Consider the following 17417-nt stretch of genomic DNA (forward strand, 5'->3'; position numbering starts at 1 on the left):
ATGTTGGCAAACCACTCATTGTCATATGTACTGACTGGTGTATGACATAACATGGATTCAATGTTTTTAATATAGTCACATCTCTCACACATTGTGTTTGTTTGGAGTAGGAGTAGAGGGTTGGGGATGCTTTCCAAATCTCATCAGCAGTCATTGATAATACAGTTAGCAAAATAATCTTGCTTGTGTGCGTATGACAGCAGGCCACGGTTAGGCAGTGGCCTGAATGATGCCGAAATGTAACATGTTATCACTTGTATGTTGTTCTCCTATGGTAAAAACAGCACCTGACAGTGTGGCACAACATAGTTGATTGAGTATAAACAATCCTTTGCCAGGAATGTGGCTCTTGCAATAACCATAATCCTGTTATCAGGCAGGGTTTCAAAAGCATACCTATAAATGTGACAATGTACAACTGCAGGAATGTTAGGGTAATGCTGTTGCACCCTTGAGGTTGACAGCCTCAAATACACTGCCTGTCATCACTCCTTACAGTGAAGATGTAGATGTCCGTGCATGCACAGAAAACTTGTTCAACTTTGCAGTCATTACCTTGGCCTTGCAAATCTACAATGCCTGTCGAGCAACCAGACAGTAAACTGGATGTTGTGTGACATGATGTGGGAACACGGAAATGTGCTCCTGTAACATAAATGTAAAGTATGCCTCAGTCTGCAGTAGTCCTCAGATCGATGTCACGCAGATGTCCACCATTATGCTGTTGAACGCCAGGCTGCATGAATTGCTATAAAATTGTCACCTAACTAGGATCACTACTGCTGTGCAGGTTGTTTGAGTAACTATTGACATCTATTGAACATTATATTGTGACGCTGCAGATGTGCTCCTAATCACCATCAGGTCAGTACCCTAGTCAAATCTTAACAACCTCAGAACATAAGGCATAATACATACACAATTCAAATGATTGCCCTGGTTGCTAATCAAGGCATCTACCTGGAAAAGGGTACATCATGCCAGCAGAACTTTGCATGATGTGGGGCAAGTGTGTGGATGAACAAACAGGCTCTGGCCTGCTTCTCATCATGAACTTTTTGCTAACATTATGCTTCTGGTGAGAGATAAAGTATGGGGGCATGGTATTTCTGGAGAGAGTGACTGTGGTGAGATCAGCAGTAGTAGTAGCCAGGCACCAACATTTCAGGGGATTCCCCACTTTTCAGAATTCTGCATGTTAATTGTTGTATTTTAGTATACACTGCTTGATTAGTGTCTAACTGCAGAATAACTGTCTAAATAATCCCTCCTTACCTTCACAGGGTGTCTGTATTACTTTCCTCTCTAGTGTTTTCCTGTACTCTGTACAGACTCAGACACCTTGAATGACAATTTTCTTGGAAACCCTGATGGATTTAAGCACAGTACTGAGTTGCACACAGGACAACTAGCATGCAGTGACAAGAATTGTTGCCAGAAGTCTCAGTAGTCTGATATTTAAAGCCATGAAAATAATTATCATGAAGTGATCAATTAAAATGTAGTACACCTACAGACACTGGATCAAACCCAGTTTAGTTTGCCAAGGGCAGATCATGCCTACCCTAACCAGTGGACCTCATTGAGTGGTAAACAATGCAATGGATGAGGGGAAAATGAGCCACTCCACCTACCATGGCCTGACAAGCCATTTCACACTATTAGACCATCAGACTTTGTTGACAAACGCTAGAGGCTATTTACAAACTAGTATCTTGGCTGGTGGATAGTCAAGTGGCTGACAAACATTAACCAGGCCAATAGCATTGGTGAGTGCCCAGCTATAATGAGGCCAGTCACCAGCGGGCCTCCATCACAAATCCTTTCTGAGATTACTCCTTCTAGGCATTTCCTTCTCTGCATCATGGCAACTATCACTGGCCTCTGACTAACTGCATTTGCAGATGACAGCAAATTAGGAGCTGTTATTGAATCCCACACTGACTCAACAGTTATCCAGGATGGGCTGACACACACATTCAGTTGTTGTCAGAGCCATGGACTAATACTAAATGATAGGAAATGCATAATACTGTACTTTTTAAAGCTATCTACCCATGGTAAATATTGTATTATATGTACACCTCCAACAATTTACCTAGTAGTCAGGGACTTATGGACACAGAGAGTGATCTAGCCTTTGACTGTCAAGGTTCAGTAAATACTGAGAATGGACTTGACTATTTTATCCTTAAACACTAATGGTTTAAACAATCCAAAGAAAATATCTAATTTATTAAGATATATGAAATTAAATAAAGTACAAGTAGTATTTCTTCAAGAGGCTAACTTCAAAACAAATTATACCTTTAGCTGGAATCCTAATGAATATATGATCTTATCTCACTCTTCATATAAGAAAAAGACTAGGGGAACTTTAATTTTATGGAAAATAAATGTCACTATGCCTCAAATCATTTACAAATATGAAGATAAAGAAGGACTCCTAGCCATAGTAATAGTAAAATATAATAGACTCTGGACATTAGAAAATATGTATTGGTTTCTAGGTATTGGGGCTGGGACAATAAGAAAACACATGAATCTAATAACTAGAGTATATAAAGGAAATTTGATTTTGGAAGGTGACTTTAATTCTATATTAGATAAATCAGAGGCCACAAGCAAAAGAAATGTATGTGTAAGTTCTATAGGGAAGCTACTTAAGAAATGGGAAGAAAGTTTAAATCTAATTGATACATTTAGTTATAAGGAGAACAATTCATTATTATTTTCTCACCAAGACCACAGATTTGGGACACATACAAGAATTGATAAAATCTTCATATCTCATAGATTCATACTAGGCTAACTATAATCTTGGGCAATTTTAAGTCTAGCCAATTACCCCATGTGAGAATCAAACCCTGCACCTTGTGCTTCTAAGGTAAGCATCTTAACCATTATGCCAGCCTCCCACCAAGAGTTAAATTAAAATAATAATAATAATAATAATTAATAATAATAATAATAAAATGTTCCCTAATCCCTTGTCCCTTTACAGACCACAATTCATTAATTCTCAAAATACATACAGATTATAAGAAATTAATTTTTATGTCAAGAATTCCAGCTTACAATTCAAAATTAAAACAAGTTAAACCTTGGTTAGATTCAGAAGTACAATTCTTTTTAGATATAAACTACACTACTGAAATAAATGTAATTAATCTTTGGGATACCTTGAAAGCCTATCTAAATGGAAAAATTATTTCATGGTATAAAAACAAGCCAAAAGAGTGGGAATCAGAATTATGTAACATCCAAAAACAAATTACAGATCTCACTATTAATTCATCTACTTACACACAAAATAATTATAAAAAAATTGGAAGACTTAAACAAAAGATATAATGAAATCCTAACTCATAAAACTAATATAGCTGTAGAAAGGTTAAAATGTACTTCCTATGTAGTATCACCCAAACATATGTATAATTTAGCAATAAGATTAAAAAAATCAATTGAACATAATATTACAAGAATTATACATGAAGGAAGGAAAAAAAAACAAAAAGGTTTCAAATATAAATGATATAATAGATACATTTAAATATTATTTCTCTGACCATTATAAAGATACTTCACATATAATTAATACATCAAACTTAGACCTGAAATTAGTAAAGGTAAAGGCGATACCAGAAAAGTTAAAGTTAGACATTCATAAACAAATATCTCTAAAATAAATTGCTCAAAAATCAAGGAAAGTAAAAGTAATAAAACACAGGGAATTGATAGAATAATTAATGAATTGTATAAGATATTTCCATCTTCAGTAATATCATTGCTTCACAAAACTTTGAATGAAATTCTAGCACAAAACACAACTCCAGTTTCATGGAGATACTCCTTAATTACACCCATTATAAAAGAAAACAAAGACCCTTTACAGTGTAAATCTTATAGCCCAATATATTTACTTAACAATGATTATAAAATCTTCATGTCAATATTAGTAGAATTAAAAAAATCATTGACACATAATAAATGAGGATCAAACAGGATTCATTTATAAAAGACACACACATGACAATATACAAAAAATTCTAACACACATAGATTTTCTAAACAGAAAACCCCAAGAAGCTCTAATAGTAGCTTTGGATATAGAAAAAGCCTTTGATTCATTGAGCTAGGATTTTCTTTTTAAGGCTTTAGAATTGTTTGAATTTCCTACCAATTATATTACGCTAATAAAGAATATTTATAAAAACAATTTGGCTTATGTAAAACTTGGGCCATTTACCTCAAAGGCCATTGAAATAACCAAATGTACAAACCAGGGATGTTTGATGTCTCCCATCCTGTTTGCCTTAGGAATTGAATTATTTGCCTCATTAGTACACCACAACTCTAATATATCAGGCATAGATGTATATGGTCAACTCAATTCAAAAATTATGTTATTTGCTGATGATGTTTTACTCACGTTATGTCTCGGAGAAATCAGTAACAAAACTAGATGAAATAGTGAAAAGGTTTTATCATATTTCCAGCCTTAGATTTAACAAGGGAAAATGTAATTATATACATTTGACTAAAATGAGACAATTTACCTTAACTACAAATTGTGTGATAGGAAAACAAGTTCCCATAATAAAATATTTAGGAATAACACTATGTGATAATTTGAAATCTATGTTAGCCACAAATTATAGCAACAAAATTAATAAAATAACAATGTTAATAGTAAACTGGAATAAAATGTTCTCGAGATTTGAAGACAGATTACAAATATTAAAAATAACAATACTTCCAAAAATTAATTACATTGCACAAGCTATTCCTATACCACCTAACAAGAAAATCTTGAAATAAATAAATAAAATTCTATTAAACTTTCTTTGGTATCCAAAAAGAAATAGAATAGCCTATACACATCATATTAGATCTTGGGAAATGGGTGGAATTAAACTTCCAGATCTAGAACCATACATAAAGGCTTCCATATTAAGAACAATCATCAACTGGATAGCTCCTAATTATTCTTCAGCATGGAAAACTTTGCACACTATTGTTTTTCTAAATGGAAATAAAATAATTAAAATTTGTATATTAAGTGAACAAAATAATAGGATGTGGCACATATTGACTGTTAATATTCAATATAACATAACAAAACCAACAAACTTCTTCTTCTTCTTCTTTCGGCTTTTTCCCGGTTAGGGGTCACCAAAGTGGATCATCTGTTTGCTCATGATTGACAGTGGAGTTTTACGGTGTTGAGTTGCAAGCCCAGTGCCCAACCTTCCACAGAAGGCACACACACACATGCACTCACACCTTGGGCCAATTTGGAGTGCCCAATCCATCTACAACATGTGATGTGGGAGGAAACCGGAGCACCCAGATGAAACCTACGCGACCACAGGGAGGACATGCAGACTCCGCACAGAAGGCACCCCAGCTGAGGATCGATCTGGAGAACCTCTTCCGGTGAACAAAACCAACAAACTTAAATTATATAAATAATATTTACAATTTATTCCAAATATTTATATATACTACACAGATATTAAGATTTGGCTAGACTTGATAATACCCTTTAGCTCTACAAAGAATTTCTTCAATAAAATTCATAATGTATTTTAACTAGATGGGAGGGGAAAAACTTCACTTGTTGGCAATATTGTATAGATAATCAAGTAGTATTAGACATTCAACAAATTCAGAATAAATATGATATTCCATCAGCATATTGGTTGGTACTATAAAGCATATTATCATATATTAAGGATCGTAATAGTAAAATTATTAATTCTCCTTATAAAACTAGTCCAAATTTGATAAGTCTAATATCTGATGTTATTTATGACAATTATAATTGGAAGAATCTAATTTCAAAATTATACACAATATTGATAACATATAAAACTAACCCTAATGCAAGATATTGGAATTTCATAGCAAAAGGATGTCACACTAAACTATCAATTGAGAGTAAAACAAATCTTTTATGTTCTGTTAACTTAACATTTAATTTACAAGTATGGAAAATATTTACATGAAAATATATTCACAGGGCATTTATTACACCTGATAAACTAGCCAAATTCAATTCACTTGATAAATCCATTTGTTGGAGATGTTCTTTAAACTGTAAAGCTGAGTCGACTCATATATTTTTTGATTGTATTAATATAAAAAATTCTGGGAAGAAATTACTATTTTTCTCCAAGTTATATTTACAGATACCTTTATTTTAACCAAATTTATAGTCCTCTTAAATGTTAATTATACTATCGGAATGAATAAAAAAGATCTATACCTACTTTGGTCCATACTAGCTGTGGCAAGGAAATGTATAACTAGAAAGTGGAAGTCTTCACAAGAACCTACTCTAGAAGAATTATTGAGTTTGATGGAAGAAACAGCGACATTAGAAATCAAGGTGAAGGAATTGAGAATTTCACCTAAAACATGGACAAACAATCCTTGGGAAAAAATGTTAACTCTTATTGAGACGTTAAAAATGAACCCTAAATAATTAATGTTAACTTTATACTTTATTAATTGAATATTATAAATTTTTGTTACTAATTTCATATATTTTATTAATTGTCTTCCTCCTTTGTTCAGGTCAATTGTACAAAGTGTATATAAAGGGTTACAATACTTGTTTATTGATGATTGTACTGTTAACATTATATTATTTTGACAATAAAAAATTATTTGAAAAAAAAGGTTTGGTAATATGTGGAGATTCATTCAATGTTCTACAACCTATAGAGAAAGGTATGGCACATAAATCCCAGAAAGTTATTGTTCGACTGCATTTTGCATTCATCGCACCTACCACTGAGTGCAGTGCCACCTTTGGTATATATACAGGCATATCTGATAACTGTAACATCCACATAGGTTCCACAGTAAACCAATACACAGTGTACCTAACATGTCCTATGCAGACTGCATCAAGGCTGTAACTGTGTATTCTGTCTCCTACATGCTTTGAGGAGAGGTGTATGGCTGCCATACAGGGAGGTGTCAGATCCCACTGTATACCTCCTGTATCCAAGAAAGGACTAGCATGAGAAATACCTGTTGTACACACCTACACCCCGACATGGTATAAGTAGAATATGCTGGACAGACAAGTATGTAACCCAGAGACTGCACCCTATATGTAAAAGGCTCCCCATTCATGTGAAGCACAGTTCCGCCATAACACACATCATGTGCAAGTTACACAATGTAATGTGAACAAGACAATTATAACTTTGTTAGGACAAATGTATGTAATGGACACAGAGAAACTGCAGATGGCTCATTTCCCATGCCCCAGCTTGTAGATGTCTTAGCTCCCAAAATCCTACTTATACTTATAAAGGGTAGCAGACCTTGGTAGAGATTACGGATGCATGACTAGGCTGAAAGAAGCCATTGTTCTTGTTAGCCTATTATACACATCTGAATCTATAGAGCCATGCAGCTATACTGTCTTATCTTTCTGGAGACATTTTTCTTCTGTGTTGACATTCCATCCTGTGCTCTGATGTTGATGGGTTTATTGTAGTTGTGTTTCCATAGGTGTGTCCTACACAAGCCTGAAAGTGAAACGTAAACAAGTCCATGAGACACCTTTCATTATGTAAGTATACAGCCATTACAACTGCATCCAATGTAACATAGACAAAATAATGTGGTTTACTCATTACAAATGGCAGCATACAGTATCTGTAACTGACCAGTAAAAGTAGCATGTCAAAGGCAACAATGAATGAAATAAACATATAATAATTTAGACAGCCACCCTCTGCATCAGACACATAGCTGCATTTTTCTGCATCATTGGCAAGAATGACAGGGACATAGCACAGGCAACATCACTTGCACAGGGTGTTGTGTGGGAGTACAGGAGGCCTAGGCTGACCCATTAGGTTTGCAAGCTTGTGTCTGAGTCAGGAAGGGAAGCAGGCAAGATGGACCATGTAAATGTGGAGTGTGTGTGTCTGTAGGGGACCTGAATGTGACAGTAGTGTGTGAGTGTCAGTGTGAACACAGTCGAGCTCAGTGCTAGCCCTATGTGTCAGTATGCTGGAAGTTTTGAGCCATGCATGGTAGAGTTGACTGTTCATCATCTCCGCACCCAACCATGAGAACTGGGTCTGCAAGGAGTTGCACTGACACCTCCATGCCCAAAGTCAGATACTGTGCTACTACCTGAGGGTGACTGCTGTCTGTTAGGACTATGTCCGCCATGAGAATTTCCAGGACCACGAACCCATGGCCTGCCACATCTTGGTGTGGACACTCCCATCTAGAATGCTGGATGTACTGCCACTACAGGAACTTGATTGTGCACGGCCAGATGGACTCTCAGCAGACGTAGTTGCTGACCTACATCCACGAGTGTGACTCTCAACTCCAACCGGGCATTCCATGACAGACCATGTGTGTTCCAAGAAAGATAGTCTGCGATCTGTCTCAGACCAACACCTTTCCACTGCATCAGTCAACCAATCCAGGGTATCAGCAATGAGGTGCAGGCAGTCATGGATGTCAGACTGTGCTGCATCTATAACCCTAAACATTAATCTGGAGTTCCTTTCAGAATGTGCCTTTGCCTCCATGATGGCCCTAAACATAGGCTGAGTGACACATGAAGAGGCACCTGCAACAGGTGGTGGAGGGACAGTAGGCCTCCTATGAGCACCCCTATCAATCCACCTGTGTGGACCCTCACCAACTCTTTGGCTATGGCCAGTGTGAACACTCCCTGCAGCCATAGTAGTTACACTTCCCTGTTCAGTGTCCTCACCTTCCAACTGCCCAATTTCTGTGGCTTCAGGGGACTGTGTATGGTGATACTGAGGGCAGAAGAGGAATGTAATCCTTTGGGACAAATTCAGCCACTGAAATCCCCAGCTGTGGCTCACTTTGGCCACCACCATCATCATCAGAGTCTGAAGAGACTCTGACATCAGGTTGTGAGGGGGACAAAGACCAACCTGTCCGGTTACCTGTGATACAAAGGGAATAACATCACATTAATATCTTGACTACTATGCTATGCAGTACAATGTTGCAATCTATGTTAAGCTGTTTGCACTACTATCAGTACTACAGACCTGTATAACCCACAATCCGATATAGTAGCATATAAGCACATTATTTTCTACCCAAATCTGTATGTATTTGAAAATAATGGTTCTTTAAACTAGACTCTCATTAGCAAGACAAATTATGCACACTGTTGACACTCTGCAGAACTCAGCACAGTTTACAGGTATGGCCATCTGAAAGGTCCTGATAATAATGTTACATCAATAAATGTGGTCACACCTACAAAGGAAAGGTATGACCATAAAGTGTGCACAGTCAGAACATATCTGTACATTTGTCATTCATGCAGAAAGAACATCAGTACTGCCAGCTGGCCTAGGATGACACTTTAGCTAATACCTTGAACTAAATCTACATCTCTGACAAAATGTTTTGTGCTTACCAGCAGCAGGAGCATGGCCTCTTCCTATTCCTGATGGTCCTGAAAAATATTTGAGGGAGAGGTAATGTAAACAGCATCACATGCAAATGTATAAAATTGGTACTACATCCAAATATCTCCCATTTACAACAGCTGCTATGTTAACAGGTATGTGGGTCACAATCTCTGCATTAGCTTAACACTGCAGTTAACCTATGTACACCCTGACACACTAAATGCTACAGTATTCCAATGCTGATGCAACTAAGCATATCTGGAGTGGATATGGTGGCACCCACATCCATGACATATTGTGTGATGGATGCCTGGGAGCTGTCCTGTGTTGCAAGGTTTGCCATGAATTCCTCTGTGTCTGATAGAGGTTGTTTCACTGCAGGCCCATCACCTGTGACCTGACGATCCTCGGCCATGTCCACTGCCCGTCTGCATGTGGAGTTTATCATTTCTGTGGCAAGTCGGACCTGCTCATAGGTATGATTCTGGTGCCCCACAGGATTGATATTATACACCAGTTCATCCCATAGGGCTTGTCACTCCTACCTGGTAGCCCTCCCTCTGGACAGCAGCACTTGGTAGTGTTAATGTATTTCCTCAATTATGAGGTCATTTTCAGTGTCACTGAAAGGTGGGCTCCATCTAGTATGTATGATATCACCTGAAATACAACAAAATGAGAATACATATTAGGGCTACATACATGGGATTACAGTATGTACAAATATAACAATAAAGAAAGGCTATCAGCATTTTACGCTTGATAACATATCTATTATGCAACAGTGTGTCAAACATACAAGGGGTGTGGAACTAACAACTAGGATAGTAGCAATAGTTACCTGCTCTATTTGTGCCATGACATATACTCACATATGCTCACACACCAAAGACAGGAGTCAACTTGTAGTGTGGTCCATAGCAGGAACCCCCTCCCATAACATATGTACAAAATACAATGCCAAACAAATAGCTGTGTAGTATTACAACTTCTAGGAAAGGAGGTATCCAGGAGACATGTGTCCCTGGTTAACAGACAGCATGATACCCTTGCTGTAGTCTACATCCTCTGTAGGCATTACACAGCTGCATTTCAATGGCATTTCAGCTGTACAGTTGTCAGAAAGCCTAGTTGATGTAATCCCCATTCCAATGAAGTATATTAAAACATACTCATCATGTTGGAAAAATGTTGAAATATAGAGGTAGATAATTCTTGTGTCAATGAGTTCATCATGGAAAGTAACTCTCATACACAATAGTTCCACTAGCTAGTAGTTTGCCTTTTTTAAGATGGTTCTCATTAGCAGGTGTTTGCCTCTGAACCAGTCTGTGGTTTAAGAATGCTAATTGCAGCATACACAGGTGATTTGCAGCATAATCAGGCAATCCCATGCAACTATTCAACAAGATATAAGGCCTCAATGTAGAATCCATTGCCTTTCTCATATGTTGGGGTGGAAATTACTGGGGTAAGTATATTATATCAGCACCAAGAGAATGTTTGTAGGAGCTAATTATTACATACAGATGTGTGCTACAGGCTGCAGCTCTTGCTGCTGCTGCAGGCAATAAGCATAGTCACAGAGGATGCAGATTATGGAGGACAGCAACACTTACAAGTAACAGTGTGATCTGTGCCAGCCTTGTTCTACAGCCAGAGCCTGATTGAGGGAATTCAGTCCACAGCAATTTGAGGTATGTGTTTAAGGTAAGTATGTCAGCCAAAGGTATCATTAACAGAGTCAGAGGCAACATGGTTGATGTGTCCTACAGCAAGATAGGTGGTACATGTAGCAGTATTTCAACTAGCTGGACAACCGCCAACTCATGCGTCATTTTATGGTATGCATCTGGAACATGTGTGCTAGCAGTCCTCGCTTCTAGCACAACCTCCATGTGTGCATGTTATTTGTGCAGCTGTAGTTGTCTGTAATATCAGTAGCAAATCATTGTGTCCTGCAGTCTGATATTACTGGGTCTCACTGGAATTATATACCTCAAAATCCACTGTGAATGCATAACAATGCATGACACCTGACAACATATGCACTTTCTAGTGCTGTAATAGGAACATGTTAACTGTACTCCTATCTGTAAGCCTTTGACTTCCATCATTGAAAAGGAGACATTACATCGGTACTGCTTTGGGTGGATAAATAGGTGGAGAGATAGTCATGCATTTCAGAATTCATAATGGTGATGTACACATAAATGTGTTTTAAATGCTAAATACCACTAGATTTAAACCCAGAACCATGTGGAGCAAAGGTTAATATTCTCAAAGCAATTAACAGATTGAGCTACTGAGTAACTGATTTAGCAGATGTAGTTTTAAATGTTGTAGATATAATTGCAGACTTACATGCTGTTATATACCTCATTTACATGTATTATTAGGTGTATGGCTTCATAGGGTTGTATTCCTTCACCAGACTCCCAGTTAAATACCTACTATTCAGTCTTTTAGCAGGTGTATTTCTAAATGTTGCAGATATAATTGGATAATTCCCTGCTGTAAGATACCTAACTATTATCATGTGTCTGTCTTTATAGTGTTTTGCTATACCAGAGTCCAACTTACACTCACATTTTTCCATTGACTCTGTTAGCAAATTTGTTCAATGCTCAGCCTAGCTTGTGCTTTTAACAAGCTGTTATTCAGATGCAACGGTCCTGTGGTCGAAATAGGGTGGAGGGTAATTTTTCAACATGATTACTATGTTTTCAACTATATTTATCAATATAGCACTATTAAGCATAGCTAGGTGATGGCGCACAGTGTGCAGCATCATGCAAAAAACCTTTAAAGAAAATTGGGGAGATAGGGCAGTGATGAAATGGGGTGCAAGCAGGGGGAAAAACATAGCAATAGGCAGGTAGGTATGTGCAGGAAGGATGTGGGATAGAACCATAGCTATCCATTTCTTGTAAAGCAACAACTGTGCACTTTAACAGATCATTTAGCTGAATTTGGACTGTTCACCCCCAGAGGGAGGGTGAGGACAGCATAAGTGCTTTGTCAAGCCAATTGGACCAAATTAAGTGTGTCCACTGGACACGTGCTAAATGGAGTGCTATGTATGGGAATTATATTTTTTAGGGGGGGCAGGTGCCCATTTTTTTAAGGTGAGAGTGGAATGCTGTGGAAGGGACATAGGTATGTGTAGGGGGAGGTAAGTTTGCAAAGTGAAGAAGCTTTTGCAGGCAGACAAGACAGAGAAGATAGCAGAAAGTGTTGGTGTGTGACACAAGAGGGGGGTGAACACTTTGGTCAGGGAGGGTGTTGTGGAATCCCAGTCCCATGAACGTCAGACACAATATCAGTGTGACTCAAGTCCTCATCCATGGGACTGTCAGCACTGTAACTTCACTGCTTATGTGGAGGCAGTGGTTGATGCCAGCACCAGGGGCAGAGCTGCCCCACCAGGATGCTACTCTCCATCCAGCGTAGGCACTTACGAACAGTTCAGAGCAGCAACCCATGCACCATGCTTAGCAGTTCCTCACGGGTGATATAATCACCCCTCCTCTTCCACTCCCAGTGGGGGGCCACCCCCAGACTGTAGGGCAGAACTACCTGATGTCCCAGGTAGTGCAGGAGCAGCAGAAGGGGCACCACCAGGCTATGGCCCAGACATGCTGGGCCCTAGTGCCTCAGCCATGGGAGCCAAGGTAAGTGGATCGCTTGGAACCAACCTACCTTGTCACACTGTAATAAATTAAATATAAATGAAAGGTAAATATAAACAAACAAATGTTAGTATTAACATAATAGAAGATAATAAGTACTGATCAAAATAAATAGAAAGGAATATAATGAGGAACACAACAGTCAGTAACAGAGAAGAAAGTATTTTAACAGCAATGCAAAATGAAATTATACATAAGGCCAACATAACAGGCAGTTACAAATAATATAGTAATATCATATCATAATAATAAATGTAATTAATAAATTGAAGAAGAGAAGGAGTGGAGTGAGAGAGGGGAAAAACAAGCATTAGTAACTTTATAGGTAATATTACTATATAGACCACTACTACATAATTCTACATATTTAAGATTACAATTGTGAGTACAGTGACTACAAATCTTGTATAAATGATGTTGCACATAGATATCTCTCAACTTTTTAGGACGGGACATTATGGGCCAAGCCTTACTAAATGGTGGTACATATGCACAACTACAGGGAACATTTTTACACAGTGTACTCATACATCAGTAGCAGGGTGTTCTGATTGCAGATTTGCCAGTAAATTGCTAATTCCAAGTAATATCATAAATTTCAAATCAAGGACCAGACATATGGGGCAGTACTCATTACATTCTGCAAGTATTGTGACAGTTGAGAGGTATGTTCATGTACAGTTATTGCACTACACAGCTGGTCATTTCTCAGTTGGCTGCCATAGGATTGGAACCCACAAGCAGTGACTACAGGAATAATATGCACTTTACCTGAATATAACAAATTATCAAAGCACCATCTCCTTTACAGCATTTATCACAGCATGTTGTGTGAAATTGTACATTTACAGACATGCATAGCTGTGTGTGCTAACAGATTGTATCCCACAAGCAGTGACCAGAAGAATAATGAGCACTTCATTTATTTTTCTTCAGCTTTTGTTTACCATGAAAGTCAGTGTTGGAATGAAGCTAATTTCCAGCAGAGGTCCAGGAAGAAACACTCGAGATGCATGTCTTGTAACATGGGAAGAAACCAGAGCACCCAGAGGAAACCCATATGAATGCAGGTGGAACACACAGACTCCACACAGAAGGCACCCTAGCGGAGAATTGAACCAGAGAAATTATTGATTTGAGGCAACAATGCAACTGTTACGCCACTGTGCTGAGCTCATTACTTCTCAAAGCATTTCTCCTTTTAAACTTTATTGATAATGTTGCTGCAAATCTGGTATTTGGACATATGGATGAATGTCTACGCCTTTGTTTAACTTACCCATATAGCCTGTTCATTTTCTGGGTGGAATCTACAGCAAATTTCAGACAAAATTATCAGAACACAGGCATGACCCTTAATGTGATGTTTAACTATATTTATTTCTGCTATTTACTGGTGCATATTTTATTCATGCACATATAACAGTTAACTGGTGTCAGTTTAGAATACAGAAGCAGTGAATACAGGAATAGTGAGCACTTTATTTGAAAACATTAGTTATGAAAGCACCATCACATTTTAAAATTTATTGATCAATGCTGTTTCAACTCTGGCATGTAGACCAGGGATAGCTGTGTAAAACCTCTGTTACCTTACCCATATACCTTGCTCATTTATTGAGTGCAACCTACAGCATATTTCAGGCAATGGGCAGACTAGAACAGTGACTCTTAAGCTGGGCAGACCATAGCATTAACTGATGTTTGGAAGTTATGCTACACTGTACTGCATGCTTACTTTCTTTAACTTGCTTTATGATTTCAGGTAGGGAGTGAAGCATTAATAAAGATGTATGATGTCTCAGATATGTCATTCCTGACTGCTAAGACTGCAGCCCCTGTAGTTAGTGTATTGTATAATTACAGTATGCATTAATTGATGTTTCCCTACTTTCCACTCTCTCACTTCATCTGGCCAAGTGCCCTGCATGGGACTGGACATTGTGAGCTCTCTCTTCTGCAGCTGTGGTAAGAGTATAAAACCATTATGCATATCAGCTTTGCACACATTCAGCTTGTATATTTCTAAATTAATGACAAACACACTTACATATCTGTGGGGTGAGCCCATCCCTAGCTTCTTGGACCCAGGTGTCCAAGGTTCCCCTCTTCCTTTGCTTCAGGTTGTTGTAGTGGTGTTAATACTGTTCACCAGTGTAGGGGATAACAGCAGCACTGGTAAGTTCCCTGGCCAAATGATCTCAGGCCTCAGACATACACTCTGAACCCTGGAAGTTGCCCTGCAGCAGCTGGGATCATAGTTCTTGACCAGCAGTCCAACAAAAACTCTGGGCTCCTGGACTCCTCACTTTTGCACACAAAAGCACACTCCTTCACCAACAACACCACCAGGCATACCTACAACCAAATTAAGACTCCATGTAATGAGGTGAAATTCCCACCTATTGGCCTTTAAATATGCTTCATTCCCACCCTTGTATGTCATATTGTAACTTTCAAAAAAGCACCATGCCTCATAGCATCATGCAAACTCGCACAAACCAAGTTTAAGCAAAGTTTAGCAACACACAAATAGTGGACCGTCGACCATCTTTAAGCAAGGCTTAGCAATGTGCAAACATTGACCATGTTAAGTGAAGCTTAACAATGCGCAAACACTGACCATGTTAAAGTGCTACTTAGTATTGTGCAGCTTTCTAAATGTAAGAATTTTTAAGTTTAAATTAAACTGATGTTTCAGTCACCTGACATATTTTCACAGTGATAAATGTAAAAAGTTTGACTGCTCAGGACTCGAACCAAGGACCTACTGCACAGTAAATCATGACTCATCTTATCTAGCCACTGGGATAGTGAAAGGAACTCATATATCTACAGATATACTGCAGGGTGCCTGTAAGCATGGCACAGCTTCACTGCTTAGGGTTCGCATATTGCTAAGCACAGTAATACTACAATAATGGAATACATCCAGTTTCTATTTTTAGATGTCTGCCAGAAGTCACCTATATATAGGTAAGTGCAGCTCTGCATCGCTAAACAGAGCTCCACTTTGCACAAACATACACATGTAAAAATAAATAAATTGAAAGTGATGACATCTGGTTTCTATTTTAAGATGTCTATCAGATGTCAGTTGTATATATATTGAAATATATACGAGCAGCTCAGCATTGCAAAGTAGCGTGCCACACTGCATAAACTGGCAGAAAAAAAATTAATACATCAACATTGATTATACCTGTTTCTATTTTTAGATGTGTGCCAGATGTCTACAATATGTGTGAGCATAGCTGAGCATCATTGTACAATGCACCACACCACACAAACAAGCACATATATGTAAAGAAAAAAAAAATAAAATGTCAATTTTATGATATAAAATCTATTCTTCCCCTTTTGGTCCAGGTTAATAGGCCAAACGGTATTGTGCTGTGCTCACCAACTGTCTAGAATTGTTATGGATAGTCCACAAGTATGGGAAAGCCTCTACATGGTTGCTAGCATGGATTCAATATCTGTGTTACTGTGATTTCCCTCGGCATTGTGCCATAATTAAAATGTATGGTGTGCTGCTGAGGATACATTCTGTGTAGGCTTTTCACTGAGCCTACGTGTATTTTATTGAATCCTGGGGTACAGAAGAATGAACCCAATAGAAACAGAAGACAGAGCTGCATTGTTGCAAACAATAGTCATAAATGGTTGTGAGATCACTCATTGCACTAGATGTGTAAGCTACACATGTACAAACAAATGAGAGTGTACAAGTGTACATGTCTTGTTAATACTGTGGAGGAAATGGGAATTGCTTGTATGCACATGATTTGCTTTCCTACTGCAAAGTTGTTTCTGAGGCAAAGAGAGAGATAAGACACTCCTAGTGTAATCTGTAGGCTCATTAATATGAAAGTTCAAATCCAGAATTGTGTATAAATCTGTAATATGTGTTAGAATGTATTTTGTAATGTTTGTTTATCTTTGTTAAATATTAATATTTGAGTGACATAGTGTAAACACTCTGAAACAGATAAATACTTTAAAATTAATGGAAGTTGCTAATAAGGACAGCATAAAGTAGAGCTGTGGATTCACTTGTGTGTACACACCTAATAAACATGATGAAACGCACAGCACATAGGATATTTAGATCATGGTTCAAGTTCCACATTTATTTTTAATGCTGAAAACTAAAAAACACTTTGTTTCAAAAATAATACGTCAAGCTTTGCCTGTCTCATTTGTGCATTTCTCATCTCTGCACAAACATGGCATAGTGGTGCAGACAATAAGCAGATATTGTCAGTTTTGACAAGAT

Source organism: Protopterus annectens, chromosome 4.part0 (assembly GCF_019279795.1).
Source record: "Protopterus annectens isolate FY-2018-M chromosome 4.part0, PAN1.0, whole genome shotgun sequence".
NCBI classification, from domain to species: domain Eukaryota; kingdom Metazoa; phylum Chordata; order Ceratodontiformes; family Protopteridae; genus Protopterus; species Protopterus annectens.